The sequence below is a fragment of the Ornithodoros turicata genome, chromosome 5, assembly GCF_037126465.1.
Source record: "Ornithodoros turicata isolate Travis chromosome 5, ASM3712646v1, whole genome shotgun sequence".
NCBI classification, from domain to species: Eukaryota; Metazoa; Arthropoda; class Arachnida; order Ixodida; family Argasidae; genus Ornithodoros; species Ornithodoros turicata.
Genome location: NC_088205.1, coordinates 44,126,778 through 44,149,220, shown reverse-complemented (window position 1 = coordinate 44,149,220; position 22,443 = coordinate 44,126,778). Strand labels below are relative to the sequence as shown.

Here is a 22,443-nt window from a genome sequence, read left to right as displayed (position 1 = left end):
CCCTGCGGCACGGGTTATGTGGTCTTGTTAAACTTAAGAAGGAAACGAAGTGCGTCAGGTCTCAAAATATTACTGCACGGCAGATAGGATGGTTGAATGCAGAGAGGTTACGTTCAATCACTGCTCCAGATAACGTAATTGTATCTATTTCGCTATTGCATATTATTCTTGTCTGAGAAAACTCCGAATTTTACTATTGCATCTCCCTATCTCCAACGGCGCATGTGTCAACTCAGCTACGAGATATAAGCATTCTTCTGGATTTAATCTAAAATGTAGACGAATATCTGTGTAGCTTATAGGCATACTGTGGAAAGTATGACCTCCGTATGATGAGATTTTGCGATCATGAGATCAAGCATGAGATTTTGCGAGGCTGTGACAGTTTTTAATACTCCTCATTAGACAAGGTGTATTCAGATATGAGATCTGCCAACACAGTGCTTGAACTTGCTTTTCAGTATCTGAGCTCTCTGTTATTTCGGAAAGGGGGAAGCTCAGACCATGAGGGTCACTCGGGCTGCACGCGGGGAGATTAATCTGCTTTTGTCATGCGATACATGTCACATCGCAGTTAGTTGGTCACATGTTGCACAACATCAGGAGTACGCAGACAGGTAGAAATCCAGCGAGCCAGTATAAGGAAGCATGAAGGGAATTGCGTAGAGGCTAGTGCCGCCTATATTTCGAACAAAGACTGTTCTTCTTCTAGGCACGGTCCTCATCATTGGCATGGTATTTACAGGGTTACCTAACCCTTTAAGTACCATGCCAATGATGAGGATGGTGCCCAGAAGAAGAACGTTCTCTGTTCGAAATATCGGCGGCTCTCGCCTTGGGGCGATTCCCTTCATACTTCCTTATACTGGTTCGCTGAATTTCTACCCGTCTACGTACTGCTGATGTTGTGCTACATGCCACTGCGATGTGACATGTATCGCATGACAAAAGCAAATTAATCTCCCCGGGTGCAGTGACCCTCAGGGTCTGAGCTTCCCGCTTTCCGTAATAACAGGGAGCTCAGATACTGAAAAGCAAGTTCAAGCCCTGTGCTGCCAGTTGCCCCAGGACGAGAGCCGCCGATATTTCTAACAAAGACTGTTCTTCTTCTGGGCACGGTACTCATTATTGGCATGGTATTTAAAGGGTTACCTAACCCTTTAAAGGGACTGTCGCATCCGGGAACGTATGTATGATACCGATAGGGTAATGTTCGTCACCGCTTCAGAGACAATTTGGCTAAATTACTCTTCCGGAAACAGCTTACACATTAAATAAACGAGTTTAAAGGTGCTGGTTCAGAGTGAAGTGCCAACTTGATTGCCAAGGGGTTTTCAACTGGCTTCACCTGGTCTCCAGTTGAAGTGGATCTGCCTACCATCTGGTTCTACGTGACTGTCAAATGGTTTCCAACTGGTTTTACCCAGGCTCCAGTTGAACTGGATGTGCCTGCAACTTGAGAAGCGGATGTTGTAGTTTCTACGTTTCATTTCACTGGCAGGTGGACTTATCCCTGGTTCACTGTAATTTTGACACCTGCCCTAGAAATATGCGAATCTTCAACGAGGTGAATTGAAAACGCTCTGCATTCTTTGCAGGTGCATACGGTTGCTCAAGTAGTACGCGTAGACACGTTCACCGGACGTTTTTGCAAGGCAAATGATACTCTTAATTTAGATTTCATAATATATGAATAGTTTGTGGTCCTACCACAATTCGCCCTAGTTACCTTTTCCTAGGTAAACAAATCAGAAACATTCGCGCACAGTACTGAAATCGAACTTTCCGTAATCTTCACTCGAGTTTGAAACCGAAACTCCAACGGTCTCGTCGTCGACAAGCGGAGCAGACTGAGCGCCATCTGCATCAGTACGTGCTTTGAAGTGTCGTTGCGGTGGGCGGTTGGTCGTCGGTAGCAGTTCCCGTCTTTCAACTCTTCAAAACGGGCAAAAAAACGTGAATGTTTTTTAATCCCTGTCGTCAAGCGCTGTATTATGTATGGTTTCTTTGTCTTACAACTTCTGCGCGAGCTAAATCGCGAGAAACTACAAGGGACGCATATATGACTGCAATTACGCTGGTATGTACGTTTATCGGAATGTGTTAGATCTACTGCCTGCTATTACTGTTATTTCAAATAGCGTAAGTGCAGGCTAGCTGATCGGTGAACTCCAAGAAGTCCTGCTCAGGCTTTTAACTGACTTTGTTATGCGTCTTGTCTTGTCTGCTAGTTGCTAGTTTGCCATACAAGTGGAGGATACTTGCAAGATACTTATGAATCGAGAAGAATAAGGGCCAGCGACTGAAGTAAGGTATGCTGTGTGATTGTTGCAGGAAATGAGTTACCATTTTATCCGTGGCATTACATATACTTTCGCAACATATTTTTCTATAGGTTTTCTGAATGAAACTGAATTCCCAGTTCATTTACGATGAGGTGTGTACACCAGCACTTTTTACTGGCTACCAGGCTGAAATAATACTGTGGAGTGTACTTTTTTGCAGAAAACAGGATTCCAGATACAAAAGTAGCAATGTGGGGTAGTTGGCGTGTACTATTCATCTCAAAGTAGCAACACAGGACAAGAACGACAAGTGAAAAAACAGTAGTCATATTGACTCGTCGTTTGTGTCCTGTGTTGCAGCTTTGACATGGACAGGGTTGCTGATAGTTGGTGAGTTCAAGTCCTCTTCAGGTGAAGTAGCATTGCTGTCTACTGGTACCAATTTGTGACTTAAAGTGTTATATGACATGATGCGACAGGTATTTTTCTGAAATACCGGAAAGAAGTCTTCAGTGCAACAGGTTGGTATAGTCATTCCGAGTAATCCAGTCCATGAACTCTGAGTTACTTCTAGAATCTTCTCAGAGTAAGAAGACACCATCAACAGGCCACTGCCACTCACTGGACAGCAATGTCTTGTAGCAGCATGTACTGTGTTTTGAATGTGCTCGAATATATGTACCCATTTTTGTGGTTTCCAGTAAAGTTAGATATTCATATTCTCTACATTTTGTGCTTTCACTGAGATCGTAGTGGTGTTAGTAGTCAAAGATGTAGTTTCCGCTTAAGGGTGGTTCCGGAGATATAATGACATCAAAGATGTTCCTGTTGAATTCACTTCGAACCTGATTCAGAGCCAGCTGAAGTTCTATTCTGGCTCAACAGTCCACTTGCAAGTGGATTATGGAAGCAGAAGTGAATTTCTAGCTAGGAATAAATTTCGACTTTGCAAGTGGATCCTCTTGAGTTCTGATTCCAGAGTGGAAATTGATTCGTAGCGGAAATCCATTTCTGGTTTCATAACCCACGCACAAGTGGCTTCACGTCAAGACGGATATTTATTCCTAGCTGGAAACCGATTACTGGTTCCATAATCCACTTGGAAGTGGATCCACCTCAAGATGCGAATTCACTCCTAGCTATAAACCAATTACTGGTTTCTAATCCACTTGCACGTGAATCCACTTCAACATTTTTCCATCTGGGTTTGCTCTTTCCCTTACGAAAATGTCAGATCTGGTTTTTATCTGGCCTGATCAAAATTTCCAGATCTGGTTCTGATCAGGAATTGGGTCATTTCCAGATACGGCATCCTAATCAGGCCAGATCTGTTTTGCGTGGGCCTACATAACTCTTCCAGATCTGATAATCTTATCTGGTCAGATCTGTTTGGATCTAACCTGGATAACATTTCCAAATCTGTTTGGATCTGACCTGAATAACGTTTCCAGATCTGGTAATATCAGACCAGACCTGTTTTGCATCTGACCTGAATACCATTCCCAGATCTGGTGGTCATCAGGCCAGATCTGTTTCCTTGGACATCTGGCCACAAATAAAAAAAATCACTATTGAAATCATGTTGCTGTCTGGAATGTCCTCACGACAGAAATGTAGTTACAGGATCACCATGTAGGGATAGTATTCATTCCAAGGTGCTATAGTCTTAGTGCTATAGTCTTGGCTACTCGCTCAGCTTTCTTGAAAATCATGTCAGACCATTACTTCGCTGTATCTTGGAGAAACCACAGTGAACTCGTCTTGCAAAGGGTGTCTCATCAGAAGTGGTGCTCCATGGAAGACCATGCAAGCTAAGTGAACTACGCATGAACGTTTCACATCTATTAGGTGCATCGAGGAATGTGGAAGTCTACAAGAAGGCAACCATTAACTCTCTTACTGTAACTTCCGAAATATATGAAAGACAGGAACGTCGAAATGATTACACCGTTTCATATTCTTTGAATGGCAGTGTTCATTACAGTTCTGTGCAGTTTTTCATCAGTTCAGCGAACTTTGTGTCTATTGCTGTAAAACGACTGTTACCTATAGAAGAACAACTGTTTACACATGGTGACACAGGATTCAAGGTAGCTCACGTTATACCAGTTACCACGGAAGGTTCACAGTTGGAAATCATCGATGTGGCATATGACCTAAAGAAATGTATAAGGGTTCTGGACTATGTCTGCTTGTCGCCCAATTTCACGGAACTAAATTTGTACCAATTGAGCTACACGGGTTTAAAGTACCCTTGCAAATGAAAGAACAGTCAGAAGTTTCCATACTAGCCTTGTCATACCCAGGTGTATAATTTGTGGTTATTACTTTGTGCTGGGTTGCGTTTGCTCGTGTACAAAATAAACTTTATGTCTTTGCAACGCTGTGTGTTCTTTTACTAGCAGGCTGGAGCGAGGGGCTGGGCTGCTACATTTTAGAAATGTCGCAAATTCTCCTTTAGAGTAAAACTGACTACGAAAATTATTCGTTTAAATCATTGTAACATTCATTTGAAGTACTTCATTAAAGATCCTATGTAGTGTGCCTAGCCAAGGCCAGAGACAAAAGCGGCTGTTTGCCGTTCCCGTCGTAGAACATTCTCAGAATGCCTCTTTATTTTCCTCTCCACGCGTTTGTGCCCCATCTTCGTCCTCCTTCTACATTATTCCGGAGCTCCTTTGTGCATCCCTCCGTGGATGGTAAGGCACTATATTTCCTATGGTAGCCCTTTCTTCCGTTCCTTTTCGTCCATGATAAGTCACCGCCTTTAATATACCTCCGTCAGTTGTCTCGCGACGTAAACACCCAATTATTATTAATATACCTCCGAACGTGATGAGCTTCTTGATGGTATAAGGCCCCTCGAACGGATTTCTACTCCCCCGTAGACCGCAACGTACGAGCACCAGGTCTCCTTCCTCGCTCATCTTGGCTTTTCCTACGATGAACCGGATTGTGTCCGTTGCACTCACTGACGGTAGCAGCGTAATGGGGTCTTCTCCGTCGATCTGGTACTTTTCCAAGACGAACCTCGCCTCGGGATCGGGAGTACGCCACACGAAGAACTGGATCCACATGATGTTCGATCCTGTCGACTGCGCCAAAAATGTAGTGTGCCTAGCCAAGGCCAGAGACAAAAGCGGCTGTTGGGCGTTCCCGTCCTAGAACATTCTCAGAATGCCTCTTTATTTTCCTGTCCACGAGTTCGTGCCCCATCTTCGTCCTCCTTCTATATCCTATAACAACGGTTAATTACAGTCGACTACACTGAGGTTTTTACATTTTAATGTATTTTAAGGTTTCCGCCTTGAAAATATGTTCCACATGGTGCCTTCCATACTCGAGTCTGATTGTACTGACTCACCCTGACCGAGGGCCGGCACGTGTTGGCTAAAGCCCGACGAAGTCGGATTTCCCCTGATCTGATCCGGACACGGTCTGACCTGGCTTGAATCCGGGCATTTCGTATGTCCGGTAGGGTTGGAGAGGCAGGCATGTCCCGGACAGAGTCGGATTTCCTATGATCTGACCCAAAACTTATCTGTATCCGGACATTTCGTAGGTCCGGCACGTATCGGATATAGTCGGATTTCACATGAACGCATCGAGATCAGACCTGATCTGGGGCTTGTGTCTGGTTCATCCGGAGCTTTTGTACGGAATGAGCCGTTTTGGACGTTTTTCGATCCCGGTAATTATGTTTATCCCATAATCTCGCTGTAAAACGCGCAGTTTTGTACATAAGGGCTCGTAATGTTGACCACTTTAAAAGATGTGATGACGACCCCATGTTAATACACATTGAACCTGTGTGACAGTGTAAGTATTTAAAGAGATTGAAACATTTATTTTACTGAAAAACAAGCTTTCGGACGGAGTCCGCCCTTCATCAGGTGCGATACATTGAACACTTGGTAGAGATATTTATACTAATGTACATCAGAGAAAGGGGACAAAGAAGGTGGTGAGGAGGAAATACAGATTCTTATTAGAAAGGACTGAGGGCTCGAAAAAGAAAATACAAAAGAAGGCGATGTACAGTTGGAGTGTTACCGGAGATAAAAACCGTTGAGAGATCTCAGGTGAGCGAACATGGTAAAGAAGACCGCTGGAAGAAATATTACACTGCTGGGGTTTGAGAAAAGCTAAACAATGGCAGCACTCGTGTTTAGCCTGCATTCTAACATAAAGAAGCTGAGAGTAATGAAAATTAATGAAAAAGTAATAATCAAAGAAAAATAAAACCTGGAGGAATTGTAACATGTCTGTTGAGAACACAAGGTATATGTACAACAGTTTAAAGACAGAGGGCCCAGGAGTTGGCAAAAGAAAAGGGGGGATGCATTATACAATACTAAAGGGGTTTGCTTCAGGTGGTCAAGTGACCGATACAGACGTGGTCTCCTGCAGTGGGTGAAAAACAGGTCAAGAGTTTTTATGTTTAGCAGACTGGCAATGTTTTGGGACCTTCGGGGAAATCGGGGAAACAAGATGATAAAGTGGGCCAGGAAAAATATTGAGACCATGGGGAGCCAAGGACTGGAAATTAGCAATTAAAAATGACTCTCGGTTTTTGCGTTTGTTGTTGTCATGAAAGCCTGATTCCAAAATGACGATCTTCACGGCTGTGTTAAAGTCGTGTTCAGGAAGATTAAGATGCAAGGAAACAGGGGTTGGTCGCTGATGAACAATGTCTCCTTTGTGTCAGTAAAACCGTTCCCGCATGGAATTAGACGTTTCTCCGACATACTGAAAGTGACATTTAGTGCAGAAGATTATGTAGCATACATTATATGAATTACAGTTAAGAGAGTGTTTTATTTTAAAAGTGAAGTTGTTTTTGTAGCTATCAATCTGTGTACACGAAACAATAAATTTACAGGTCTGGCATCGTTCGTTACGATGCCAGACCTGTAAATTTATCCCAGGCGCAAATGTTTTGATCTGGCATCAGTAGAACAATGTCATTGAACAGGGACCAGTTCAAGTGGAACCAGTTCAACCGGTCCCAGCTCAACTGGTACCAGTTGGGACGACCGGTCCCTGTTCGATAACACCGTTCACCTAGTACCACTTGAAGTGGTCTTGTTGCAACTGGTACTCACTGAACTGTGCTATCGTACAGGGACCAGTTTGATCAACTGGTACCAGTTGGCCAAATTGGTTTCTGGCCAGTCCCAGTCTCAACTGATACCAGTTGGCACAACTGGCTTCTAACCAGTCCCAGTCTCGACTGGGATTGGTTGCAATCATTGTTGAGCTGCGACCGGTTGAATGTGGCTCCATTTGGAGTGTCCCTGTTCGAACAGAGTTTAGCTGGTACCAGCCCAAGTGGTATGTAACTGGTAGTCCTTTGCATGACCGCTGCTCCCAATAAAGGCACATCCAAGGAACTGCAATGCAACAATGCATTTTATTTGTAGTCAAACATTACACACATTCTAATGCACATGTAGCGTAACTATTACGTAATTAAATGATAGCAATTAAGGGATTACAGAGTTACATGGAATAGATATCTTTGATCAGGGGCGGAAAGCGCCCTCGGACCGAAGTTTCCACGCAGCCATTGTCTTCCAGGCTAAATATATTGTCGTTCGCAATGCAAGCACTGAGAATGAAAAGAGCACTTCACTTGGGAAAATTTCACCGTTCTTCATTGAGAAGGCGGTGGCATCTGTCAGAGAACGTGACCGAAATTAAGCGCCTTAGATCAGGTGACTTACTGCTAAAATGCACCTCTGAAGCCGACTGTGAGCACATACTGAATGCACACCACATGCTTGGAATCAAAATATCATCAACCTTTGTGGAACCTACGTTCCCACAACCTCGGGGCGGCAGCCCGTCCGTTCCGTGCGCGAAGGAACAAGCAGCACAACCAGAAATTCAAACGAACATACCAGGTTTATTCACCTTCTAACAGTCGACTCCGGAGGTCCTCAGCAAACCTTGAATAAGGAGGCCGGGTAGGACCATCCCGGAGGCCCAGAGCATTCTCCATCGGAAAAGGGGCCTCTCGTCCCAAGTTCAGGAACGCCGGGGTGAAGCCTGTAGATCTGTTGACAGCCGTCCGTGTAGCGAACGCCAGCTCAGCCAGGCGAAGATCCCAATCACGGTGGTGCTGACTAGTAAAAGCAACCAACATCATTCGTGGCGCGGGCGGGCTCGGTCCGGGCTTGGTGGTGGGAGCCCCGTCTATGTGTAGTTCGGTGCACCTCGGGGGCCAGGCAGACTGGGCACAAAAGCCTTCTTTCTTCTGCCGTCAGTGGCTGAAACGGGTCGCTAGGCCCGATTGATTGCAGTAGAGGATGTTTGCAACTCCAAGTTGCCCCGGAGGATGTCCCAAAAACAGCCTTTACGTGTCAAAGAGGTTTGTTTGAATTTGTACGAATGCCTTTCGGACTGTCCAATTCACCCGCCAGTTTCCAGCGGTTGATGGATACAGTGTTGGGAGATGCGAAGTACAATTTCACAATGGCATACATGGATGATGTCGTAGTGTTTTCTAGAAATTTTCAGGAACACTTGGAACATCTGTCAATCGTCCTTGCAAGGGTGAATGAAGCGGGTATAACGATCAACCCCCGCAAGGTGCAACTGGCATCGTCTAGGATCAGCCTTCTCGGCTTTGTGGTGGACAGAGGGACCATCCGTCCTAACGGCGACAAGGTAAAGGCGATCACGGACTTTCCGGTTCCCGGTAACGTCAAAGCCTTGCAGCGCTTCCTAGGTATGGTTGGTTTTTACAGACAATTCATTCCTAATTGTGTCGAGCTAATGCAGCCGCTTAACCAGCTGTTGCGCAAGGACACGCACTGGAATTGGAGAGAAGAGCAGAAACAATCATTTCGAGCTCTATCACAAGCAATCGCTAATACGGCTAGGCTTTATCTGCCCGACCTTAACAAACCATTTGTTGTGCAAACAGCGATTATGGGGTTGGCGCAGTTCTCTTGCAGGAGCATGACGCTACCACGTCCACCGGCTTTCTGGTGGACGGAGCGACCATCCGTTCTAACCTTGGAGGAAGGAAAACTAAGGAGGGAGCACGACCGTTTCTATCCGAATCACAAAAGTGTAGTGGAAGTGACGACATATAGTACGCGTCATAAGGACGTCATATCGATCAGGTGACTAAAGGCAGCCAATCTGCGGTGAGACTTCGCCACAACTGGGACAAACAAACTGGGGCAGCTGCCGGCGTGGATGGCGTTTTGTGGCGCCCGGCGAGATGCTAGCAATAAGAGATAGATACGAGATACTAGCAGTTAAGATTACTAAACCGACGAACAGCGAACAAGTAATACGATGAATTTCGTAGCATTGTCGGTGCACGCTGCGAACTTTCAGGGGAACAATTATGCTGAAAATTTGACTGGAGAAAGCAATCACGAGCTGCGAGGAACGGATGAAATCCGACCATGTTCTTGTTAGCGTTATCTATTCAGTGCTGTTTGGCTCCATAGCGGGGTAAGTTTTCATTGTCTGTACCACAGTACTGACAGTAACCTGCTGGATGCAAGCGGGAAAGTACAGAACGCACGGGTAGGTTATGCTGCATGTCGTCGCTGTACGCAAGTAGCTGAGAAAAATCAGGCTTGCGCAAACCACATTGTTGTACCTGATGTCATCACAGCAATAAATGGAACGTTTCTTATCATTTATTCATTGAGAACGTGTCGTGTCACCTTTTTTCTGTTCCGTGTCTCAGGTTTTGTCGTCGTTTTACATTGTACCAGCTCGCCTGCACCCTTGCACTTCTACGTTTCTTTTCAATGTTCAGACCTGGTGCAGGTCATGACAAATATTGATGAAAGGAGACTGTTCTTGCAGTCCTGATCGTTTCAGAGTAATATTTTTCCCCAATAATTAGGAACACCTCACAGATAAAATTCCTGCACACTACCGTTCTCCCCAACAATTCCAGGTTCAGGAGGTTGGTCATCCTGGTATAGTATAGCTTATATGTGCCCTCTGACTGCTGTTACGGGCTTATAGTTACATAAAGAAAATGGGGTTCACATTTAGCCTGCAGTACGCAGTCTATAATATTTCAGGAACAATTATACTAGAGAACTTTCCATTCTATTGCAAACTTACCCCCTGTTGTAATTTGCTGTCATGATTCCTATTTAGAACAATATGGTTTAATAGCTAATTTACATATAAACAGAAGGGACATGTAAATATAACTATTTTGCTAAAAAACATGTTCATCTTCTGTAAGGTGCATAATCTCAGGGTAAATAGTCACACACGCTTGATTTCAGAAAAATTCATTTGTTTATTGATTCACATAGAGGAGTACATTGTGCAAAACAGAGTCAGTAGATGTTAGTAAAATCATCACTTAATCATCAGGCATAAGTTTTTAGTATACATTTTATTTGGAGCAGTTAGGTTAAAATGCATGCACATTCTGCAATGTGAGAAGAGAATCAGTATGGATAGTTTTAAACGCAGATGCAGCTATATGCACCTGCTCTGTAACCTAAAATTACACACCATGCAAGACAGAAGGATCCGGGGCTTTTGCCGAACGATGAATGACTGCGTAATGCTAGCAGCTGTGTGTCTGCAGCACCTACACACGGGACTGAGCTTACCCATAACATTTGTGCACTTGTATAAGGGCCAGGGAGGGAAGTAAATCTTGCCTCTTCAACCTAAATAGGTAAACACATTTAGAATATCATTCTTTGTGTCACAAGTGTTTGCATTGGAATGCTGTTTCTTTTTGGAGCCCTGTTATGCCAACATGCTCACAAGAAACACTGAGAGCTATACGGGCTGTGAACATAGAATTCACCATTCATACCTGACTTGCATGGTTTCCAGAACCATTGGATGAGTCTTCCTCGGGAGCAGATCCACTTGTGCCCTAGGGTTACCATTCACTCAAATAAATTGTAATGTGTAAAATTTGCATGAAATGTGCATGTTGTGCCTTTTCAGAAAGCCACATGTACTCTGAGAACTCTACTTGGGACCCCATTACGACAGCACTCAACAGTAAACTTCAAATGTGGGATCGTAAGGGCTACTATATTCTGTGGTTTCCAAGGGCACTTACGTCACATTACATGAAAGAGCATATATGCACAACTTAGTCATCGTGGCATAATGAGAGGATGATACCCCAAGTGAAGTTAAAGGGAGCTCTACACTGTTTTCCTTTGTCAGAGCAGAAGTACTATGTACCTCTTGTGGTCCTTCAGCTTCCTCAGTGTGCACGCTGACAAGAGGGCCCCACAGGAGTTCAGAAGCATGCTACGTTTTCATAAAAACATTTATGTAAAATTTCACCAATCCAAGCTAAATGTTGTCTGGCATTATACCTGTTCCTTTTCCTCCATGTATTCTTGTGATAGCACGGGGGATTCCTGCAACAGGAGCATGACATGATGCAGAATTTACTAGAATTTTTTTGAGTAAATAGGCAAAACAACAAGCTTTACAACTGTTAACTTGTATGTCAGAGCCAGTGAACAAAGGAGAACCCAGATAAGCACTAAACCTTGGCACTAATATTTTATTCTGCGCTTTACGGCCTGCTTGGTGGGCATGCACAGTGCATATAAATAGCTCAGTGCAATGCGTCTGTACACGGACTGCATCTGGTCCGCAACAGGTCTCATTAGCAGTTGTAGAAATATTTAACACGCTGTGGAAACAATTCCTTAAGGCAAATTTCTTTTACCTGTTGAACTTGCTCCACAGAGGGTGCACCTGTTATTCCCACAGTTATCATATGATATACATATGGGTCTTTCTGACTCGGTTTCTAGCTATAAGCTGTTATGTGAAAAACAAGCATACAGGGTGTCCCAGAAATATGCCATTGTATTCTAATAAAAAAAACTACGCCACCTAGAATCATGTGGTCAACGGCATTCGTTCTTAGTAGGTTTTTGTCACCTCCTTACGTGCATGTCATGTATCCTATAAGTTTGATTATGTCAATTTTTGTGAAGGTTAACTCTGAAATTTGCCAAGTAAAGGACACTTTTTTACCCTGAAGTGCGTGCTGAATTTACTCTAATTCATGATAATCGACAGTGATATTCAAGATCTATCCTATCGGAAAAAATAGCCGAACATCACGTCTCTCGGGGTACCTGAGCATAACGCACAAGGACTTTTTCAGCGCAGTCGCTGTCAGTCCGACGAAAGGAGGTTGGAAACCCAGTCCAAAGAGTGATAGTGGAAAAAGTGACAGGTCCTGAAATTGGAAGAGGGAAGGCATGCATGGTCCCCAGCCGAAGCCGGACACGGTAAGCTATGTCTGTGTTAACTCTCTCTGTCATGCCGATGTGGGCTGGGTTTCCAACTTCCTTTTGTCGGACTGACAAAGATTTTGCTGAAAATTTCGTCGCACGCTATCCTGTGCGAGCTCCGCAGAGCATGATTTTTGGCTATTTCTTCCAATGCGATAGCTCCTTAATATTCCTGTCAATTTTCATGAATTTGAGTAAATTTAGCACTCTCTTCCCATTGGTGGGGTAAAAAAGTGATCTTTATACTTGGCAAATTTCAGAGTTCAGATCCCAAAACTTTACATAATTAAGCTTAGGACACATGATATGCACAGCAGGAGGTGGCAAGAACCCAGTAAGAACAAATGCTGCTGGCCGCATGATTCTAGGTGGCGTAGTTCTTTTTAAATGAAAATTCAATGACACATTTTCTGGGACACCATGTATCTTCTTGCTGCTGTACACTACCAATACAAGATAAGCATAACTATCACCATTGTGCCTTCCACTGTAGCTTCAGCCCCACTTGTAGTTCCAGCATGCTAAACACATCTAAAATAAAGGACATCTGTTAGTTTGAAATATTTCCTGAAGTATCCAGAGCGCACCTTGCGAAAATACAGATCAATGATTTCTTTTTTTTCTTCCTGTACCACTGAGCGTAAAGTATGGTATATTTATATCACGTGCGACATGCAACCAGCGTGATAACTATAACAAGCAGTCAAGCTGCTCAAAAACTACCCATTTGACGATGAAAGCATTAAAAGTATCACGTGCGCGCTCTGCGGCGTTTATGTCGTCCTACCTCATGTTGTGGGAAAAATTTGGGAACTGCACGTGGACGAAGTCGGACGAGAGACTGCATTTGGACGAAGTCGTCTGGGTGAAAGTGCTTCGAGCAAGCTCGGCTCCACTCTGGCGGCACCCAGTTCACGCCTTTCCCCAAGGCCTCGATCCATTTTGCTCTTAGCTGTGGGTTCTTTGGAAACCTACACAGTGACGAAAGCAATAATCAGCCGTAACTTGAAGTCCAGCATTTCTGCCTAACAACTTTCAGTTTCCTTGCATATGAATTGATCATATATACTCACGAATGGAATGAAACGCTCTTTGCGAAGAGAGCGCGATCTGCAGCGTTGCGCGCAGCAGGTCGGCATCTCCTACACGCTGAAGAATGTAAATGAAGTTTCAAGTGCAACTGCAGCAAACACACGCGATTCAAGAGCCTTAAAACGCACGATCGCAAACCAAAACTCGCACTCACAACCCCTCTGACAGCTGCGGAGAGCTGGGAGAGGAGAATTGTTTGTCCCAGTTGCTTCTCCTCACCCAAACTTCCGGAATCGCGCAAAATGACGTCACACTCTCTCCTTATTTTCCTTCCTCCATGGTTCTAACGGACTAGGGTGTCGTTCGGCAAGAGTGTGGCCCAGAAATGGAGCTGGTGTCCGTGCCAAGTCGTCACCCCTTAGTGGTCGGGGCTGGTTGTTCCATAGCGAGCGCGACGCCCAGGAAACGGGCTGTCCGTTGTGGATTATAGTCCAAGTGGCCACAGAGTGACCCTGCGGGGCAGAACGACGAGGGTTCCTACGAGAGCCGGAGCGGGAGGCGGAACGACCAGGTGAGGCACGCGACTCCATAGTCCTCCACTGTCGACGATGTTGCTGCATCTGCGAGAGAAGAAAAAGGGAAACGGTAAGAAGGCGGCTTCAAACCGTGGGCGCCTGAGAAGGCACCTCCCTAGAATAGACAGCGGAAAACTGTGGAACAGAAATCACACTAATAAAGCACTAAATCACAAGCACTATGCTTAGCGATGGAGATAGTGGCAGCTACGTGCGCCACCTGCGGGGACGCAAGTTGTAGTGGCTGAACGCAGGTCCGGGAACGGGATCCGGGTCCAGGTCCTGGAGGGAGGCAGGTTGCAAATCGGGCTCCTCTCCGTCAGGGTCTCGGAGGTAGTAAGACTTCAGGTCCGAAATGTGAACTGGCCCAATCTCTTCGCCGGTGCCGCAGCGACGAAGCCTGTAAGTGAGCCCGGAGGAGCACGCACTTATCTCGAACGGGCCATCCCACCTATCTGCGAGTGAAGCTGCAAAGCCTGGTGACTCATCACTTAGCGGGTGAGTCCGTCGAAGGACGAGGTCACCGACGCTGTAGGTGAGGTTCCGACGTCCACGGTTGTACTGGCGAGCCTGGTCCAATCTTGCGACGTCCAGGTTCTCCCAAGCCGTCCGAGCTGCATCTTGCAACGCTTGATTGTAGTAGAGGATTTTTGCAAATCCAAGTTGCCCCGGAGGATGTCCCAAAAACAGCCTTTACGTGTCATAGAGGTTTGTTTGAATTTGTACGAATGCCTTTCGGACTGTCCAATTCACCCACCAGTTTCCAGCGGTTGATGCGAAGTACAATTTCGCAATGGCATACATGGATGATGTCGTGGTGTTTTCTAGGAATTTTTAGGAACACTTGGAATATCTGTCAATCGTCCTTGCAAGGATGAATGAAGCGGGTATAACGATCAACCCCCGCAAGGTGCAACTGGCATCGCCTAGGATCAGCCTTCTCGGCTTTGTGGTGGACAGAGGGACCATCCGTCCTAACGGCGACAAGGTAAAGGCGATCACGGACTTTCCGGTTCCCGGTAACGTCAAAGCCTTGCAGCGCTTCCTAGGTATGGTTGGTTTTTACAGACAATTCATTCCTAATTGTGCCGAGCTAATGCAGCCGCTTAACCAGCTGTTGCGCAAGGACACGCACTGGAATTGGAGAGAAGAGCAGAAACAATCATTTCGAGCTCTATCACAAGCAATCGCTAATACGGCTAGGCTTTATCTGCCCGACCTTAACAAACCATTTGTTGTGCAAACAGCGATTATGGGGTTGGCGCAGTTCTCTTGCAGGAGCATGACGCTACTCATTGTCCAGTGGCTTTTGCAAGTCGCACGCTGAATCCGGCAGAACGGAACTACTCCGTCACGGAAACGGAGTGCTTGGCGATCATCTTCGCTTTCAGGAAGTTCGACCTTTACCTGGACGGCAGTACCTTCACTGTCCAGACTGACCACCAGGCACTTTCTTGGCTGCAGCGGCTCCATAACCCGTCTGGACGACTTGCCAGGTGGGCCATGACGCTACAAGGCTACTCCTTCACCGTGGGGTACAGGCGGGGCTCAACGAACGTGGTAGCAGACGCGCTGTCCCGCGCGCCTCTACCGGAGGGGGAAGAGGAAGACACCGAGGCGCCTTCTCAACTTCGGGCAGCAGCACAGGTGGCACGAGACGTATCTTCGTCTTGGGGCACGGTCGTGAGCAGACAGCAGCTCCTAGACGCTCAGAGAGCGGACGGCCTTTGTCAGCGGGTGTCGCAGTGGATAACTGAGCAAGACTCGACAAACGCCGGAACGACTGACGGACGGCACGACTCCTATCTGCTGGGCGAGGATGGCATCCTGTTCAGATACATACCCCAGGCGGATGAGGACGACGGCTCATCCCCGTTCAGAGTCGTGGTGCCACGGAAGTTGCGTAAGTCTTTCATACGTTACTTTCGTGACTCGGCCTTGGCAGGTCACAGCAGCAGCAGGAAAACTTATGAAAAGTTGTGTCGTGTTGCGACATAGCCAGGAATGAGGCAGGATGTAACAAAGTATGTTCGTACTTGTCCCATATGCCAGAGAGCGAAACGTCGTGGTGGTTTACCCCCTGGGCGCTTACAGCCTGTTCAGAGCAATAGACACTGGCAGATAGTTGCTTGTGATGTGATGGGACCATTTCCGCGTAGTCCTAGAGTTAACCAGTATTTGTTTGTGGTTACTCATCATTTCACGAAATGGGTTGAGCTGTTTCCCCTCAGGACACTGACTTCCCAGAGAGTGTGGGAAAAACTACTCGACACCTTTTGCCGGTTCGGGTTTCCCGCACAGCTGATCACCGACAACGCAACCTACTTTACAAGTAAGGTGTCCTCAGATTCTTGCGCTGTCTTAGGCATTCAGCATAAGAAGACTTCTTCGTATAACCCTCAGGCTAACATTACCGAACGTGTTAATCGGAACCTGAAAATGATGTTGGTTGCTTTTACTAGTCAGCACCACCGTAATTGGGATCTTCGCCTGGCTGAGCTGGTGTTCACTACACGGACGACTGTCAACAGATCTACAGGCTTCACCCCCGGCGTTCCTGAATTTGGGACGAGAGGCCCCTTTTCCTGTGGAGAATGCTCTGGGCCTCCGGGATGGTCCTACCCGGCCTCCTTATTCAAGGTTTGCTGAGGACCTCCGGAGTCGACTGTTTGAAGGTGAATAAACCTGGTATGTTCGTTTGAATTTCTGGTTTTGCTGCTTGTTCCTTCGCGCAGGAACGTACGGGCTGACGCCCCGAGGTTGTGGGAATGTAGGTTTCCACACCTTTCACAGGACCCTTAATATCTGCCGTGGTGTCGTTTTGTTAGGTGAGCTCATTGATGTTCCTTCAGAAGAGATTTTCGAAAACCTAAAAAGCCAAAAGGTGATTGATGTAAGGAAAATTTCGAAAAAGAATGAGCACATGACGACATGCAACACAATCCTAACATTCGACTGCCCGACTCTACCAGAAACGCTGAAGGTAGGGTATCTGACCGCAGAGGTGCGGCTATATATCCCTAATCCACTTAGATGCTTCAAGTGTAACCGTTTTGGCCGATGCTTGGCCGCTTTCCGATGCTTGTAGAGGGTCTGCTTGCTGTGCTCGCTGCAGCAAGCAGGACCACAACTCCAGAGAGTGCAGAGAGCCTGATCACTGCGTCAACTGCTCAGGTGACCACCCTTTGTACTCTAGGTTTTGCCCAAAGTGAAAGTTTGAGAAAGAGGTTATGAACATCAAAGTTACACATAAACTAAGTCATCCAGAAACCAGGAAGAAGGCATCTCCCTTCTTGTTCCAGAAATGCCAGAAAAGAGAAAGAAAAAATGATCTCATGCGCAACACAAGTAGTATGTAGGGGTTGGGAAGGAGCATGGGTGAGAGTTTGCAACCTGGACCCATGGGCACTGCCCTGAGCCCTGCGCGTATTTTTCCCCGCGCGGCGCGTGTGTGGAGGGTTGTCCGCGTTCTTATCGGGGGGGGGGGAGGGCTGCGTGGGCGCTTACCCTCTCACATTTTTCAACCTGGGCCGACTTCTTTCGACATTTTTGTGCCTTGGCCGACCTTTTTCACGTATTTTTTCCCGCGACCGGCAGGCGGCGCTCGGGTGGAGGCTCTTAAAGGGACTATCGCATCCGGAGACATGGGTAGGAAATGGTTACGAGAATGCTTGGCATCATTCGACAATCGATGTCACCGATTTTCACTGCTCAGAAATGTTTGTGTTTTAAATAAACGAGCTTTTTCGATCAGCGAAACCTCCGATGACATCATTGTGACGTAGAAGCCAACACGACCAATGCGAGGGCGGCGCGCCGCCGGCGCCGTTCCCCCATTTTCTCTCGGAGACATCGTCTGCTTTGGAGATGGCGTCGTGCATGGCTACGTGTATGAAACACCCTATTTCTTCGAAAGTGCTGTGAATGTCGCTCAGTGGTGAAATTGCAACATGTCGTTGAGTTCGGGAACGCGTCGTGGTGTTCCTAACGGCAAAAAATCGTCTGGGGCGAACCCAGAAATGACGTTTCACGAACCCAAGGACAGGGACGCCAAACGAAAGTTGGAAGCAGCAATCGCCGGCAGGCTTCTTGTTGTGGCAGAAGAATTGCACGTTCGGCACGTTTGTTCCTCGCAGTTTGCCGACGAAGCGTACATGGAGGAGGACCTATTGCAATCCCGTATGGGAGTGTCAGCGAAATGCAAGAGGCTAAAGCCCTATGCTGTGCCCACGTTGTTCCATGAGCAAATGGACACCACCGACGTACCGGATGAGCTGGTAAGCATTTGTTTCCAGATGTTGTTTCCGAATGTACATCGGAATATGTATAAACCGCGGCCGGCAATGATGTACCAGACCCCCTTAGGCCCCACTAGCACCTCACGTAATTTTTTGACGGCATCCCTCTAACTTTTCTGGTTGCAATATTCAAAAGATTATCAAATTATCTATTTATCAATTAAATATACTAAAGTTTAAGAAAAAGTTTATCCCATCTTTCTTTGCTCATGTAACCCAGCATGCACTCACCATCATTTTTGTGAGCAAGAGAGAGCCAATGAGGCAGCTTTCCAACAGAATAGCCCCATTCGGCATTATACTTTTATGCATCATATTGTCCAACATCAAGTGCTCAATTTCTATCTCAGGTGGAGAGAAGCAGCTTGATGGTAATGGTAGCAGCAATCTGCTTCAGGTGGTGAGTATCACAAGCTTCTATTCATTAGGAAAGTTTAATATCTGTGTTGTACAGTGAATGAATTGAATTCTGAGTCAGAGTGAACGTTCATGTTGTGAAACCGGCAGCTCATGCGGAGTATCAGCCTCTACGAGTGATATATATTGCTCACATACTGTGAAGGCTTGATGTTGTTATATAGCGAATTTTTATTTTTAGGTTCTAGTAGTGAGGCTTCCCCCTGCGTCACACACTGAATGAGCCAGAGAAACTAAAGTAAAAAAAAGACCCTTTCCAGGGCCACCACATGTTTTATGCAGAGACAAACACTGTGTTATGAACCCTCCAATATGCACATTATTGTTTTTGGTCCAGCTGCAAACACTTTTCTGAATTGTGTTTGTGATTCTAATGAACTTTTTTAAAATGCAATTTTAGTAACTGGCTATGAACGGCGTCTAATGAACTATATATGCACACCTGTGACTTTTAGTACAATTCCAGTTACAGTGCACAGAGGACACTCCAAGGGTTCAAGAATATGGTGGTATTGGGCTTTGATATTTCATTTCATTTCATTTCATTTTATTACCTTAAGGACCCTTTACACAAGGGTGTTACATAAGGGGGGAACAAGAGGAACACATCAAAGTATTTACACAGTTTATAATTGTATTCTAAAGAAACATTTCTTCGCAGACACGTTGAAAACTGCTAAGGTCCGGCAGTGCGACGACATCAGCTGGCAACCTGTTCCATTCACTGATACCCAGCTGAAGTGTGGAGTGCTTATGCGCGTCCGTGCAGCTCAAATTTAATTCTAACCTATAGGAATGCTCAACACGACGCGAGAAAAAACTGCCGCGAGAAAAAACTGGCGCGAGTAATATATGGAGAATCAGAATGATACAATTTATGTAGGAGAACAAGCCTAGCTATTTTACGCCCTGCTGCCAATAATGGGATTTTATAGTACTTTTTGGTCTCTGTCATACTTATTGTACGATCGTGTATATTAAAAATAAACCTTATAGCATTACTTTGAACATGTTCTAACTTATCACATAAATATCTCTGATAAGGACTCCACACAACAGCAGCGTAATCTAGTTTGGCTCGTACCAAAGTATTATATGCTAAGAGCTTCACATTTGAAGGGGATATGTGCATGATAGTAAGTTTTTTCTTGTTTCAACACATCAAGCTTCACATCTGCACTGCTCGTATATTGTATAGAAGGAAAGACCCTGTTACCACCCTGTCAACATGAACCTAAATGCCAGCTCTCCGCACAGCAACTGAAAAGATAGCACGGAGGAGGGAAATAAAATCTACCGACATAATGTAATCAGCTTTTGTTTGACACATTTAATATTTGTATCATGTTCACAAAGCTTCCATGTACACAGGAGGAGTTAAAACTGTGGTAATACACACATTGGCACTAACCTCTATCCTCCATTTAGAAATGAAGCATAAATCCATGCTCAGGGTAAAACGCACAAGTTTCTTTTTTTTTCAACATAGGTGCAAAACGTAGTACAAAAGAAACCTCTCCATGGTGAAGCTGAAAGGTGGTATTCAAAATATGCATTACACAAGTACCACTGCTTGTCCTCGTCGTGTGATAACCTTGGTTTGTACTCCAGAATGATTTGCAATGAAAATTATTTACACATTCCACTGTACTTGCAATATCTGACTACAAGTCTCCACTGCTTGTGAGACATGCTTCTAGAACTGTTACAAAGGGTTAAAACTTTCGAAACGGTCAGTGCATGCACATATGACTAACACTATGACCAGCATAACCGCTCACTAATTTGTGACTTCACAATGCAACATTTCTTCACCACATATGGTTATGAAAAGCAGGAACCATCGATAATGTTTTGATAGTGTATACAGTTACGTCTTCTCAATATGAAACCAGCTTTTATGAACATACAAAAACAACAATGACAATAACGATAAGTCCTACAATGGATATGCCTGGTCTGCATACAGTGGCCCACTTGACACTTATGTTGCTCGTATGATCCACTATATGAAGTTGATGGGTACAGCGTCCTGATCCTGCGCACAGGACATCCTGGTATCCGCCTTCGGTTTCTTATGCCAAGGTACCCATAAATCCAGCTTGTGAAGAAACAATACGCAGTGAATCGGAGGCGCCTGTGTAAAACAATAATAAAGAAGAAAAGTAATTATTTATTTGACCAAGAGCAGTAAAGTTTTAGTAAAGCATTATCCATGTGCTCGGAATGAAATGGGAATGAAATCACGCCATTTACGACGTATGAGAAGTGTTTTGACACTGTACCTACTGTCAAGTCGCTCAAAAATACGCGGCGGTCATCACGACAAAAGATGGGTGCGTCAACCAGCGAGCTCCCTCCGCAGACAAACGCCATTGAGGAGCAGGTGATCGGCGATACAACTGTCCCTGCAATTTCCGAGGCAACCGACACCCTGTGTTCGTCAGGTTGCACTGGAGTACAGCGAGTGCAGAGGCATCTGTCATTTCCAAGTGGACAAATGTCAAAATGCCCGGCAGTGCACAATCATCATGAGCGATCGGATATGATAGGCTTACCTGAAAGTGTCGTCGCCATCGGACGGTTCGTTTTCACTGCCTGCACTTTCACTTGCGGCAGGGTCAAGTGGCAGATGGTCTGTGGAGTAAGGGTCGTAATCTAACACAATTTCTTCAACGCTGTAATCCCCAGAATCGCTTGGAAGCGACGCGACGTCACTTTCGTATTACGACGATTCCAACATTACGCTTGGTGTCTGCTGGCCGCCTCGCATCCAGATGCCCCGCGGCCCCACAGATCAGCTGTGCGGGAAGAAGCGCCCTCATTGGCGCTGTTGAGCGTGACGTTATCAAGGCGTTGTGGAGAGACGGTGGAGAGGGACCTCATTATGCGTCGTCTGCTCTCTCGATGTATTTCATTAGATTGCTCAGCACATACGCGACCTATTCACTTGGGGTTTTCGCGGCCCTTGTCAGAGGTCACTGAGAAATATTGTGGTACTGAAGTTTCGGAATCGACCGAGATGGATGCGATAGTCCCTTTAAAGGAGGGCGGCGCGTGGCCGGAAGGCTGCGTTCGCGTTTACCCTCTCGCATTTTTCAACCTGGGCCGACTTATTTCGTCATTTTTCAGCCTGAGCCGACTTGAATCGCTAATTTTTTCTAGCTACAACAGGTGTGCAGTAGCCTGTTTACATACAAAGGGTAGCTATACACAAAAGTACAAGTGAAAATATATTTATTAAAGCCAATAGTGCAAGCAATTATCTTATGACTCTATGTGAAGGAGAAAAACCTAGCCAAAAAACCTGACGCAGAAGAAACACAATACACGTAACAAAGAATATACAATTGGCTAGTTCCATCTCAAATCGAACAATCCGGTACACTTGATGTCTCGAATGAACGGGGAAAAAATATATGTTGAAGCCATCGTTGAGTTAGGAGAAATAAACGCTTTCTGAATTCTCTGCGCTGCGCGGTTCGGGAAGTAGGAGAGGAGGAAAAAACTGCCTCTCAGAAGACGATGTCGTCGCGCGCGGGTTTGACCGTTCGCT

General features: G+C 45.6%; 1 long non-coding RNA gene across 1 annotated transcript; it reads right to left on the bottom strand.

Moving 5' to 3' along the window:
- Positions 1–11,436: 11,436 nt before the first annotated feature.
- LOC135395613 (uncharacterized) lies at positions 11,437–13,164 on the bottom strand. Its single transcript, XR_010423212.1, has 3 exons — positions 13,039–13,164; positions 11,627–11,671; positions 11,437–11,558 (listed from the first exon to the last, which is right to left on the bottom strand). It is a non-coding gene; the product is annotated as an uncharacterized LOC135395613 (long non-coding RNA).
- Positions 13,165–22,443: the final 9,279 nt, after the last annotated feature.